We start from the raw sequence: 14016 nt of genomic DNA on the forward strand, positions 1-14016 counted from the left end.
CTGATATAAAACAAACTTCAAGAACTGCCTTCTTTCATCTCCGTAACATTGCTAAAATCAGATCTATCCTGTCTCAGGGCGACGCCGAAAAGCTAGTCCATGCTTTTGTTACCTCTCGACTGGATTAATGTAATTCTCTTTTAGTAGGCTGCCCGAGCAAGTCGCTTAACACACTTCAGCTGGTTCAAAATGCTGCAGCACGTGTACTGACTAAAACTAGGAGAAGAGATCACATTACTCCTGTATTAGCCTCTCTGCATTGGCTTCCCATAAAATATAGAATAGAATTCAAGATTCTTCTTCTCACTTATAAAGCCCTAAATGGGCAGGCACCAGTCTATCTCAAGGAGCTTGTAGTGCCATACAATCCCCCCAGAACACTACGCTCTCAAAATGCTGGACTACTCGTTGTTCCATTTGTCTTTAAAAGTAGTATAGGAGGAAGAGCTTTCAGTTATCAGGCCCCACTTCTCTGGAACCATCTACCAACCACGGTTCGGGGGGCAGACACCCTCTCTACCTTTAAGGTTAGGCTCAAAACATTCCTCTTTGGTAAAGCTTTTAGTTAGGAACCAGCTCATAGCTCATAGTTAAGATGCAATAGGCATAGACTGCCGGTGTGGGGGCATGCTCGGTTGGAGAGAGGATGGAGAGGGCATTAAGAGAGAGGTCATTTAGGTTAGAGAGGGACCGGAGAGGGTCCCATTCCTCTCTCTAACACTCCCTCTATGTCTGCTTCTTCCCTTGTGTGTTTGCTCCTGTACTCCTTCTGGCTTTTGTCTTGCAGGTCTGTGGGATCCTCAGTGTGGAGTTACAGAGTCTCAACAACTCTGTCCCCACCCTTTCCTCTGCACACACCCAACACAGCATAACGTGGATGGCTGTTCATCATAGGAATGGGATCCAAACAAGGTTCCTGCTGCTTAACAGAAGGTTTTCCTTGCCGCCATGATGAATTGATGTTGGGTGTGGGATACATATGTATGTGTATATACGTATATATGCATATGTGTGTATCCATAAAATGAAGAGTCTGTCCTTAAGACTGCTCTACTGTAAAGTGTCTTGAGATACCATTGGTTATGATTTGGCGCTATACAAATAAAAGATTGATTGATTGATTGATTGATGAGACTCGTGGGGTGATCAGTTGAGTTGTCAAGTGGGCGCCCTACACCTCTACAGGGTTCAAAAGTAAATCCCAGCATCCCAGCTTCACCCCTAGATGAAATCAACTTAATTTCACAGCCCAGGTGGAGTCCTTCCTCTTCATCCACAGCCACTGACTAACCTTTTCAGTTGCCATGGAGAGGTCTTTAACTGCCTGCTGGTAGTTCTTCTTTCACAAGCCTGGATGTTGATTTGACTACAAACTCTGCTGCCTACTTCCACCGGAGGAACCTTCACTTTCCAGCCTTCTCGCAGCCTTGTCTGCGACCAGACAATGTCGCAGACAAGGTTGGTAGCTGCGATCTCAGTTGGGAAGCGGAGTTTCTGGCCAAAGTCTTTGAGCCCCGTGCATCTCCTTGCTGCCTACTGTCTGGTCTGACAAAGAGGGCACATGGGGTCTTCAACGTACCACTGGCCTACGTTTGCAGGAGAAGGCAGGACATGGTTGGAACCCCTTATTGTAAAGCTCGCCCTGAATGTCTCAATCTCCCACAGCTTTTTCCAGGTTATATTCCTCTTCCTCACTTCTTCCCATGCCATCCACTTCCTGTGCCATAGCTTGTGCGCACCGGTGTACCTCCTGGACCACCAGCTTACGTCTCTTTACTTGAGTGGTCTTGCTCCAGACTGGTGTGCTGGCCCCAAGACCAAGACCACTTCTCTCCTTTTGCACCTTTGCCTGCTCAGTTGCAGCCAGTTGAGTCCACTTCCTTCCGGTGGCCAGGATGGGGGCAGCTTCGGCTACAACTGGATCACTCAAATCCAGTAGCCACCGGAGAGGGTAGATTGCACGCGACACTACGGCCCCAGGGACACGCAGAGCAGCACAGTTGCAAACCCAACCTGTGGCATCCCCGAACCATACTGGCCCCACGGAGCACAGCGGCACCCCCACCCCATAACCACAGCAGGGCACCAGCCACACATCCCAGCGGTCCAGGGGGTGACCACTGCCGGGTATCTTATTTTTTTTTTGTAGCCATGTGTGGGTGGGACGCATGCACCATTTGAAGTGGATCCCTCCGCCATGGGTAGCAAGCTCGTGGTGGCCGCAGTTGGGTTTATTCCTTGTGGTCAGCTGTCTTTCCATGCCATCAGTAGGTCTTTCCCTTGTTGTTAGCTGCCTTTTTGCAGCAGTCACTTTTTCACCTGATGATCAGTTGCGTTGTGTAGGATGAGATGTTAGTATCCCTAGTTGCTTACGTTTTGAGGCACTGATTAAACCCTGTGGGATGATCAATTGGGTGATGGCATCCTTGGGATATAAAGTGGGCGCCCTCCATCTTTCTGAGTAGCCTGGGTCTTGAGGTGGCTACAAACCCTCTGCAGCCTACTTTGATGTGTCCATTTGTTTTTACTACAGTTGCTAAAGCTAGACATGAACCAACTTGTTTTACAGTGAAAAATATGATTTAAATGTTCATATTTTAGTATTGTCCCAAAACATGCAGGTAAGGGTTTATTTTGTGCCATAGTTCTTTACATTCCAGAGGGTTTAGTCCATCATGTCATGATATTTTGTAGTGACATTTCGGTCTTTTTGCCCATCCATTTACTTTGAACAATTGTGTGTAAATGTGTGACATTTCCCACTATAGAAAAGCAACAACAAAACAGAGAAAATTACTCCAAAAACACACAAAACAACAAAAATTTACAAAATTTCTAGGAAAATATACACAAACAAAAAAAAGGAAGAGGAAGAACTATTGGAAAGTCTGGAGGTAAAGCAGGAGACGGATAACACGGCTGTTGCTGTGAAGAGTGATGAGGATGGAGTTCAGTGTTCTCTGCTACACTGGAGACAAAGTGAGAAGAACATCAAAGGAGAACCTGCAACCTGCAGCTCAGCTAAAGTCATGAAAGTAGAACCAAATGTAGATCAGTGAAGGTCCAGATGCAGCAAACACTTGTACACAACCAGACACTGATGGAGAGGAAACAGACTTCTCTGACACTGAAGACAGTGAGGATTGGAGGGAACCTTTGTCCCAGTCTGAAGCTCAGAGTGAACACATGGACATGAGCTGTGAGAGCTTTCAGACATCTGAGGTTAGGACTGAGACGAACACCAAAGGAAAATCAAAGAACACAGAGAAACACTTTGCTTGTGACGTATGTGGGAAACTATGTAGCAGAAGATTTGAACTGAAGATCCATAGGAGAATTCACACAGGAGAGAACCCCTTTGGTTGTGACGTCTGTGGGAAACGATTTAGCCGCAGATCTAATCTGAAGGTCCACATTAGAATTCACACAGGAAAGAAACCTTATGGGTGTGATGTGTGTGGGAAACTATTTAGCAGAAGAGTTGACCTGAAGATCCATAGGAGAATTCACACTGGAGAGAAGCCCTTTGGTTGTGACGTCTGTGGGAAACGATTTAGCAGCAGATCAAATCTAAAGAGCCACACAATAATTCACACTGGAGAGAAACCCTTTGGTTGTGATGTTTGTGGCAAACGATTTAGGTACAAGACTCATCTAAAGCCTCATATGTTAATTCACTCAAGAGAGAAACCCTATGGTGGTGATGTGTGTGGGAGACAATTTAGCATAGGATGTGATCTGAAGAAACACACAGGAATTCACACAGGAGAGAGACCCTTTGTTTGTGACGTGTGTAGTAAAGGATTTTGTCACAAGTCTCACCTGAAGCGACACATGGAAATCCACACTGGAGAGAAACCTTTTGGTTGTGATTTTTGTCAGAGATCATTTTCTTGCAGGTCGCATCTGAAGATGCACTTGTTAATTCACACGGGGGAGAAACCCTATGTTTGTGATGTTTGTCAGAAAAGATTTGTTCAAAAGACTAACCTGAATCGACACATGAAAATTCACACTAGAGCAACGGTCACCAAATATGCAGACCCAGACCCACAAAATAAAAAGGAGTAATTAATTAAAAGTTAATGTGGTGCTTCTATATCTAGCCTGTCCAGCTATTGCAGTCTTTACAGTAGCGTTCTAGCCGACAAGGAAACGCTCAAACCAGTCGCATACAAGTTCTCCATCTTATGTGAGACAGCTAAACCTATCAGGTTTGTGTAATACTAGGCCTGGGCGATAAAACAATAGTGATATATATTTAGATAGAGATGTAATCAATATCAATAGAAAATGTGTGATAGAATGTTAAATGATTTCACTGAACTCTGTTAGAAGTGAGAAGAAGAGATGACCTGGAATTCTCAGTGGTCTCCCATCCAACTGCTAACCAGGCCTAGCCCTGCTTAGCTTCACACATCTGATGAGATTGGGCATCGACATGCAGGTTTGGCCACATGTAACGTGTACTGCCATATTACTGTTTGTCAGTGTCAGAAATTAGCTAGGGCCATGGCTTGGCCTTTTAATTTATTCAAGAACGCCCCCCAAAAATCTTGTTTCATCGGCCAAAATTTCCTTCATTGTTTTGGTCATCAACTTACAGTATTAGTATCCCCTTTTTAGTATCCGCTCCTGCATTTGCCCCTCTCTCACTCACACACACACACACACACACACACACGCACGCACACACACACACAAAACAATTTCATTTTTGGGGTGTAATGAGGGATTAAATGCCAAAAATACCCCACAATAATTTCTTAATTTCATACCCTGCTGTTCATTTCATGTCGGAGATGTTAGTTCTACCTCAGATGTGCACTGATTTATTATTTACAAAATGCGTAAATAAATTTTGTTTGTTTAAGCATTTATTCAATGTCTATATTTGTACATTGAACAATACAAATATAGCAAACCTTCATTTTATTGAGGTTTTTTTTTAGTTTTTCTCCATAATTGTGTTGACCTTTTTAAATGTTAAAGATTATGTTTAAAATATTTTTTTTTACATTTGGCCTTTTTTCTTCTGGTCCTTATTTTCAATAATTTTAAAAAACCGAATCAATAATTATCGATATCGACTGATATCAAACACTTATGTCGTGATACATTTTTCAGGAATAAACTCAGAGCAAAGACGGGCAGGATGGTAGGACACGAGAAAGTGGAGAAAAGAAAAGAAATATTGAATTAATGAGAAACAGTAAAAGAAAAAGGCGACGGAGCTGAAGGTAGGGAAAGACTCAGACAATGGTGTCCTGAATACCCCTGCACTAGAGAGAAACCCTTTGGATGTAATGTTTGTAGTAAAACTTGTAGTTTTAAAAACTTGTGGCCAACTCTTAAGAAACATGTAAACATCCACACTGGAGTGTAATTTTTACAATGTGATGTTTGATGTCTGTAGAAATGTTGCAAAATGTGGAACTTCTTTTATTAAATATATGCTAAAGGATCAAAATAAAGAAACCAAATTTAAAAACGTTGTTTCAGAAACATGAATCTCCTGAGGCGATTATACATTTATGAAGCTAAAGCAGCTTCATTCTTTTACCTCCACTATTTTAAATTTAGATATTTAGAATTCTGAATCTTTTTTAATAATTTGTTTGATTAATTAAAATAGACAAAAACAAATGTCAGTGTGTATAAAACAGTCAAATGTGATGAACTGTTGTTTTGGTCCTAAATGGCTTTGAATGGTTTCAGTGTTGAGGAATGCAAACACTAAACTGTGATATGGATTATTCTGACTCTGTAAATCACAGACTGAGCTGCAGTGTATCTTTGCTCATCAGGGCGTGGATGTGGCTGAAATGCACACATTTGTATCTGTGACCAAATATTTGTTGCAGCATTTTAAAGCTTGTTTTACAAATATTGATTATTTTGGTGTTTGTCCATGTTTAATAAATCTGCCATTTTTCCCCCCAAATGTTGGACGTATGTGTCGTGTGTGTATGCAGTAAATGTGTGAGTTTTGATGGTTCCTGTAAACCCAGTTTGAATCAGTCCACTATGATTTCAACACTCACTGCAGTAGAATTCTATCCCTGCACAGTAACATCTACAACTGTCGGCTTCATTCTCTCTGGAAGAAAGCAGAGCATCTAACTCCAGCTTAACATAACTCCCATTCCTCCTTAAGAATCAGGACTGATGGACAGCAGTGGATTCAGCTTCTGAACTACTGCAAAAAGGACTTGATTTACAATAGGGATGTTGATAACTGACCAGTTTGATGTTTTGATTAGTTACTTGTCTATTACACCAGGTTTTTCTAAAACACTTCACATACTGAAAATACTCTACAAGGTAAAAACTGTCTAAAAAATACATTGTGTATGTTTAATATTCATCTGAAAAGAAGCAATATTATTGATTAATAATCACATGGCAATTATTAAAAAAAAAAAACACTTATCAGAATAACAGTTCAGCTCTAAATAACATGTTAAGGCATCACATTTGAATTGAACAGGAAATGTAGAATGATGGAAGTGTGGAATTTATTCTTGTTAGTGAATAGAAACTAAAGCTTTGACTATTTCATGATACAAACGGAGCAGCCATGGAATCTTGTTTCATCGGCCAAAATTTCCTTCAATGTTTTGGTCATCAACTTACAGTATCAGTGTCCCCTTTTTGCAGAGTGCCATTCACGAAGGCTCCGCGAGGGGTGTTGCTGTTTCTACCGCTCCTGCTTTTGCCCCTCTCTCTCATTCACACACACACACACACACACACACACACACACACACTTGTTTTTAAGAAAACAATTTCATTATTGGGGTGTAATGAGGGAATAAATGCCAAAAATACCCCGTTCCACCTACAAGGAATCACAGCGGACGACTCCAGGTACTTCTTGGTTGTTGCGGCTTTGGATCAGCAGTCCACATGCTGCGTGACCCGCCGCACCGTGGGAAATACTCAAGCAGCAGCTGTACCGGAGATTCAGCCTGTCTGCCACAAACAGGGCAGATCAGTTGCTTTCCCTGCTGGGATTGGGTGATGGCTCGGTGGTTGACTTAATGGACGGCATGCTGTCGTTACTGGGATCGGATGATGGAGGCTTCCTTTTCCCGCACATTTTCCTCCGTCAGCTTCCGCCGCCAGTGCGCGCTGCCTTAGCCAACTCCCCAAGTTTGGCAGCTGGCGATTATCGAGGGTTGGCTGAAGAGGCTGATCGGGTCCTGCTGGCTACTAGACGATTTCTCCGTGCTTGATGTGGCGTCGGAACACCTGCAGCAGACAGATGTGGATGAGAGCTCGGCGGTGGTGGCTGGAGTCTCCGCCCGGAGACAGCGCAGAGGCTCCCTGTGTTTTTTCCACCTGCATTTTGGCTCTAAGGCACGGCGCTACGTGCCTCCGTGCGCTTTTGAGATGCAGGGAAACCCCAAAGCCAGCCAACATTTTATACCCACCACGGGCCCGCCAGTTTTTGTGCACACTATGGAGCGTTTGGGGATCGTCCGGCGCTCCAACAGCTTGTGGGCTTCTCTGCTTCACATGGTCCCCAAGGCTGATGGGTCATGGCGTTCGTGCGGTGATTTTCGTCGCTTAAATAACATCACCGCACATGACCGCTATCCCATCCCGTACATTCAGGATTTGTCCACCCACCTGGCGGGTGCAACCGTTTTTTTCGAAGGTTGAACTGGTGCGCGGTTATCATCAGGTTCCTGTACGTGTGTTCCTAAGACCGCGGTGATTACTCCGTTTGGCCTTGTGGTGGGCGAAATTATTAGTTCATATATTTTAATCCTTAAGCCTTGGGTAACTTTCCATTGTGTGATTTTCATGTCTTCAACTTTGCTGGGTCAAACTGCCTTGTCAAAAGCACACGATATCTCCCCAAAACAATAAACGCACAAGGACGCATAGGCACTCTGTGTGCGCACTCACATGCTCACACAGTCACATGTCACACACACACGCCATACACATCCATTCATTCACACACACAAACACAAACGCACACTCCTCCGTCTCTATGACAACCGACAGATACAGGACTGGTTGTTTAGACCCAAAAGAACAAACTGTCTTTCCTTTTTTCTCCCTCTGTCCTCACCTCCTCCCTCTCTCTGTATCTCTATCTCCTGGGGGGAGGAGGGAGGGGGACTGAGGGGAATATACGTATTGGATCAGAACTGTCTCACTCAATCATCGGACGTCCGCCTGGACGGACGCTAACTTTGTTCCATCTTGTACCTTTTTTCTTAGTTTAGAATAAACTTTTTTTATATAAAATCATCAATGCTTCTCCTGGACTCCATCATTCAACCAGAGCAATAAATCATGTCTCCAAATGAGGTCAACCGTAAATTCAGCCGTAACAATTGGCGTCGACGAACTGAATCCATCTTCTGCTCTGTGGGGCGTCGACCGTGGACCAGCACTGGGTCGACACACTTGAAGCCCCGGGGCTGGCCCGCGGTGGTCTGCCCTCGGACAGAGACTGGAGCACGAACCATCGGTTGAACCTCAAACACCAATTCGGACTAAGGTAAAGCTGCCTTTATAAACATATATATATAAATTTTCATTTACATATATATTCGCTCTGTGTTGATTTTTTTTGGAACCAGTCAAGCATTGTATTGATTTTCAGCTTTGAGCTTTGATTGTGATCCTCAGCTGTTCTGTGTTTTGACAGTGAATAGCCATGAGAAGGGCTCAAATGGTTGAGGTTCTATGCTTTTTAATGCTGTAGGTTCCCTCTGTTTTTCTTCGGGCTCGGATATTTTGTTTGGGCATAAAATACGGCTGGTCATTATTTACTTTGGTTTTGTTCGGACACCCACAGCCTGTGAGGTCCTGACCATAGATAGACGGGCAACCAAAGTTTCCAAAACATCCCAGCGGTGCCATGATCTGAGTTCACCTCTGTACCAAAAGCAAAATAGATTAAAACCCCAAACCTAACCTAAATTGAACCCAATAAACAAATAATATATGCATACGCATATACAATCTTGTATGATGTGAACTCAGATCATGCTTTGTTGTTTGGCTTTAAGGCTCTCATTTTGGAGAAAGCCTGCTTTGGGTTTTTTTGTTTTGTTTTTCTCTCGCAGTGAGAAACAAACACACACACACACACACACACACACACACACACACACACACACACACACACACACACACACAAGAGAGAGAAAGGGAGAGAAAGAGAGAGAGCCAAACACGCACAGAGAGCCACACCCAACAGAGAGAGAGAGAGAGAGGTGGCGCCCCTCACTGGCCAGTTTAGTGCACTACACACTTGTGGCACAACATTGTGATTTCTCACCTTGCCCCCTGCCGATAGAATAGTGCCATTACACACAGACACTATTTTTATTTTTATTTTAAATTTTATTTTGATTTCATGTTTGATGGGTTCACTCTAAAATGAATATGAGCAACACACACTCAAACACACACACAGATGAATACAGTATTTCATTTTATTTTTTTTAATATTACTGTTATCATCATTATCATTTTTTTATTATTATTCTATTGTTGGCTTTGTGGTTGCCCCCCTGAAGAAACGACATCTTCAATGAAAGAATGAAATCACCTTCAACTCTTACGCTAATGAAATGTCAACATCATTCAAAGGACCAAGCATCAGAAGGAAAGGTCTGTGACCTTTCAGGACTCAAGGACTCAACTCCCATTCAGCAAAGCAATGCTGAAATAACTCGCTCAGTCCCAAGTCAACTCTTCATCGTCTATGAATGGGCTGGGATTAACACATCCTGCCCCATCACAATACTAACCCCTCTATCTTCTGACTGTGCACTAGATTATTTTGTTTTCATTTATTCTCTCACACGCAGACAGACCAGACATACAGTCACACACCCACATTCATAACTATGAGAAACACAGGACCACCAGAACTTCACACAGAACCCTTCTGTTTGCCACATGATACCATGTGTGCCCATCATTTATCTTTGCTTTTATTCATTATGTTGCTCATTTATTTACACTGCTTTTGCCTTTATGAGAAAAGAACAAACAAAGGGGAAGAAAATAGTGTTACTGATAAGGTTGTTTTTGTTTGCTTTTCTTTCATTTATTTTCTTGATTGAGGGGAGGCCCCCCACAATGCAAGATATGGTTACATCCGCTGAAGAAAGAGCCCTCTGTTGCCTCAGCTTTTGGAGCTGAAGTTTTAATTTTTTATTATTTTATTGGCCATGATTTTTTTTGAGCTCACACGTTTTTCTCCTTTGTTATTTCTGAACGATTCTTCTTTTTCTCTTTTGTTTTTACTCAATTTCAGGAAAATTGAGACAGAGATTGAGGACTGCAGCCTCAACCAAGTTTACATTTTGACATTTTTTGACCGATACCCTCGTAAACAATCTGTACCTTACCCTTTTTGAAGCTGCTTGCGACAGACAGCCTAGTTCAACATTCATTGTTTTCATTTTGCGCGCCTCCCCCTTACCGCGTCGGACTGTCTTGCCGGCCCAAAGCCACTCGACAGCAGGGGGGGTACCAAATTTTTTCCTGAGAAAAAAATGTCCCATTAGTTGCTATGAGTACATAGGCAATTACTTTTCAAACAAGAAGTCCTGGTTTAATGTGCAGAAAAAGGATAAACCTTGCTAGGGAAAGCGCTCTTTGGGGGATAGCGGTCCACCTGATTTGATACATGCTTGGTAACCGAATACCGTTCTGAACAAATTTCTACGTTCCTTTAGAGTGAGGGTTATTAGAGGTTGCGTACTCCGTTCAATCTTAGAGGTGAACCAGAAAGTCCTGACAGTTGAGTTTCCCTCAGGTTGCAGACCGAGGTTGAGTTTCCTGCCGATTCAGAGGTTTTTTTTCTTAGACTTCTGGAGTTTATGGTGGTTGAGTTATTCCCAAACTCTCATTCTTCAAGAGTGGAGGTTGAGTTTCCTGCTGATTCAGAGGTTTTTTCCTAGACTTCTGGAGTTTATGGTGGTTGAGTTATTCCCAAACTCTTATTTTTCAAGAGCGGTGGTTGAGTTTCCTGCTGATTCAGAGATTCTTTTTTACATTTCTGGAGATGGACAGCGGTTGAGTTTCCCCCGCGGACCGGGGTTGAGTTTGGTTATTGTGCACGGCTGTGCGATTGCTGCCTGATCAGCAGCTAGTAGACTGTCAGTACTGCAAGGGACAATACTCTAAGTGTAGACTCCGCCAAGGCGGAAGTAAAAAGGAGCGTACCTCTTAGTAATCAGATGATACCAGTAAAAAGCAATTAATTAACACTAAAAGGTTGCCAAGCATGGGGGGGCAATAAGAGCTCATTGACCCCGAGAGAGGAGGTGGACTAGCTATCGCCGCTGGTGGGTTAGATGAGACCTATATTCTACTTAGACACTGCAGCAAAACCTTGTGAATGCATGGACGTGAAAATTGAGGCATGAACGTGTGCGGTGCATGAGTGACTGAATGATGACACGTTACGTATGCCTGAGAGAACCGCATTGTGAGTGCTAATGTGCCGTGGACGTGTCACTGAGTGATTGACCGATGAATGGCTGTTTGACTACACATGTTCCTCTGTTTCACCTTCCTTTCCTCCTGGGTTTTGATGCACTAGATCTTCTCCCTGTTTTTGCCAATTATGTAGTGGGGTGTTCAGAAAACACTGCTGCTTGTTAAAAAATTATGGTTTTAGGCCTTGGGCCTTCTAAAAAGTTTACCAGGTTTTAAAGGTTTTTTTTCTGGGTGTTTAAAGACACCAAACAACGTTTTTTTTATATATGATACCACTTTCAGTGGAATGACTGGTTTTGACCTTGACTGACCTTACTGTTCATGTTCAATGTCCATGTTTTTTGTTGTTATATGTGTATACTCGTTGTGGTGTGCACTTGTCTACGTCTTCGTCTTAGTTGTTGTTATTATGTAGCTTTTTCCAAAATACAGGTCGCTGTAAGGAGACGAATCAGATCCAACTAAAGAAAAGAGATATTTTAAATTATTCATTTAAGTCTTAATGTTTCCTCTCTTTCTGTTTCTGAGTGTTTCCTAACAGACAAAGCCACCGCCTTCTCGACTCCGATCCTACCCCTTAGCCGCCATGCCTGGTCACTGCTCTTATGATGAAGGATGAGAATTAAAGGGAAGTATTGTCCATAACTGTAACTGGGAAGCAAAGGGGAAATAGATTGAAATAGACACGTGACAATATGACATATTGTGGATGTTCTAACATAATATCTATTCCAGAGACTACAGCGACTTCCAATCCAACTGCAAAAGTGGGGACAGATCTTCAAATTTCCAAAAGGAGCGTACAGTTGACCCTGGCTTTGACCTTTTAAGGCTGAGGAGGAGGAGGTCGAGGAGGTTGGAGGGCACAAAGGCAGGCAGAAACAAGAGAGAGGAAAACGGAGACACATCCAAAATGATCAGATAAGTGATTTTCCAATGATATTTATCATATGGTTTTAAGAATCCAAATGTATTCTTATGTAAAAAAGGGAAGGGAGCGGGCCAACGTCCCTCTGATTTCTTGATTTATATTTTATCATAGGAAAATATACCTCAAACCCTCCAACTATTTTCTTCTTGTTCCACCAGCACTTAGCGGGCAAGACCATAAAACACCTTCACTGGGTTTAGACACGTTTAAGGGAAAAATTAAGTGTTCTCAACATTGGGTTGGTGGCCCAATCTGGGTCGCCTGAGATTTAAAAAAGGGTCCTCCTGAAATTTTTGATAATTGATTGAAATAAGAGATAGTTTAAAGTTAAGTAACTTCCAAGCATTTAAGGAAGCTCTCCAAACCGTGCTGGGGCTCGTCACCCCTACGAATGGGATAAATACAGAGAGCAAAAGACAATATGATTGTTCGACTCAACTTAAATTTAATTCTGTCTAACCTTAAAGGGCCAATAATCTTGCTTAACTCTAACTCAGACACAGAATAGGAGACACTTTTGCCACCAATTGACCTTCAAAATTAAGTAAATTACATCTCAAATAATAATTATGAGGGAAAATAATGAAATAAATGAACTGACAAATTCAGCTCTATAAAAGAATTAGGCTATGTAATTAGGTGTGGAGTGTTAACATTATTCAGAATAAATAAAGGATAGAATAAGATTTCTCCTTCACAAATAAGAGATAGCAAAGAAAAAAAATAAACAAACAATTTAAATAAATAAATAACATTATTTATTTATTTGGCTTTCTCACATCTCCATGTCTCTCAATTGTATGTATTCATCTTGAGAAGACATGTAATCACACTCCACACTTCTCCGTCCGACTTGCATGTCCTTGTAATCAGTGGTTCTCAAATTGTTGCTTCTCACCAGGTAAGTAGATGTACCACAGATAATCACTGCAACTCCAGCTATGCTTCTTCTTACTCCAGGAAAAGAAAATCGAATTAATACTTCCTGCTTTTCTTTCAGCCTCATATTTTCCCACTCGCGTGCGAATTCTACAGATAACATTGAGCTAGCATGGCTAAAAGCTCACTAACCCACACCTAACCATTGTGTGATTGTGCAGCAGCACCTTTCAGGATCTGAAAAGCTCTCAGATCCTGACCTCTGATCTCTGACCTCTGACCTGTCTCTGCATTCCTGGCCATACTAACTATTCATTTAGTTAGTTAACTAACCCTAACACCCCTCATCTACAACGCCGACCTAGAAATGAACGACCGAAGGTGGACCGACACTTTCCGAATTCAACTTACGACCCACACGGCAGTGAAGGTCGCGGAGCGAGCCACGTGGATTCACGCATCACACTCCAGGAAGGTGCCAACAACACCACTGATCGTGGAACCGCAGTAAGGAGCGTTTCCTCTTTTCTGGATTAGGAGCAGTGTTTTGAGGAGCCTTTGTTTGCCCTGAAAGTTGCAACGAAGGGCAGAAGAAAAGTCCCCGGGGTTACAAGCTAATCTTTCTAACGGGGCATATGGTCTGTTGAAACCTTTGAAATCCAACCTTGAGGACATCGTGGGAGATCACAAGCATTTTCCCGCTGTGATGAAGAGGTCACGAG

This window comes from Gouania willdenowi, chromosome 4 (genome assembly GCF_900634775.1).
Source record: "Gouania willdenowi chromosome 4, fGouWil2.1, whole genome shotgun sequence".
Classification (NCBI taxonomy): domain Eukaryota; kingdom Metazoa; phylum Chordata; class Actinopteri; order Blenniiformes; family Gobiesocidae; genus Gouania; species Gouania willdenowi.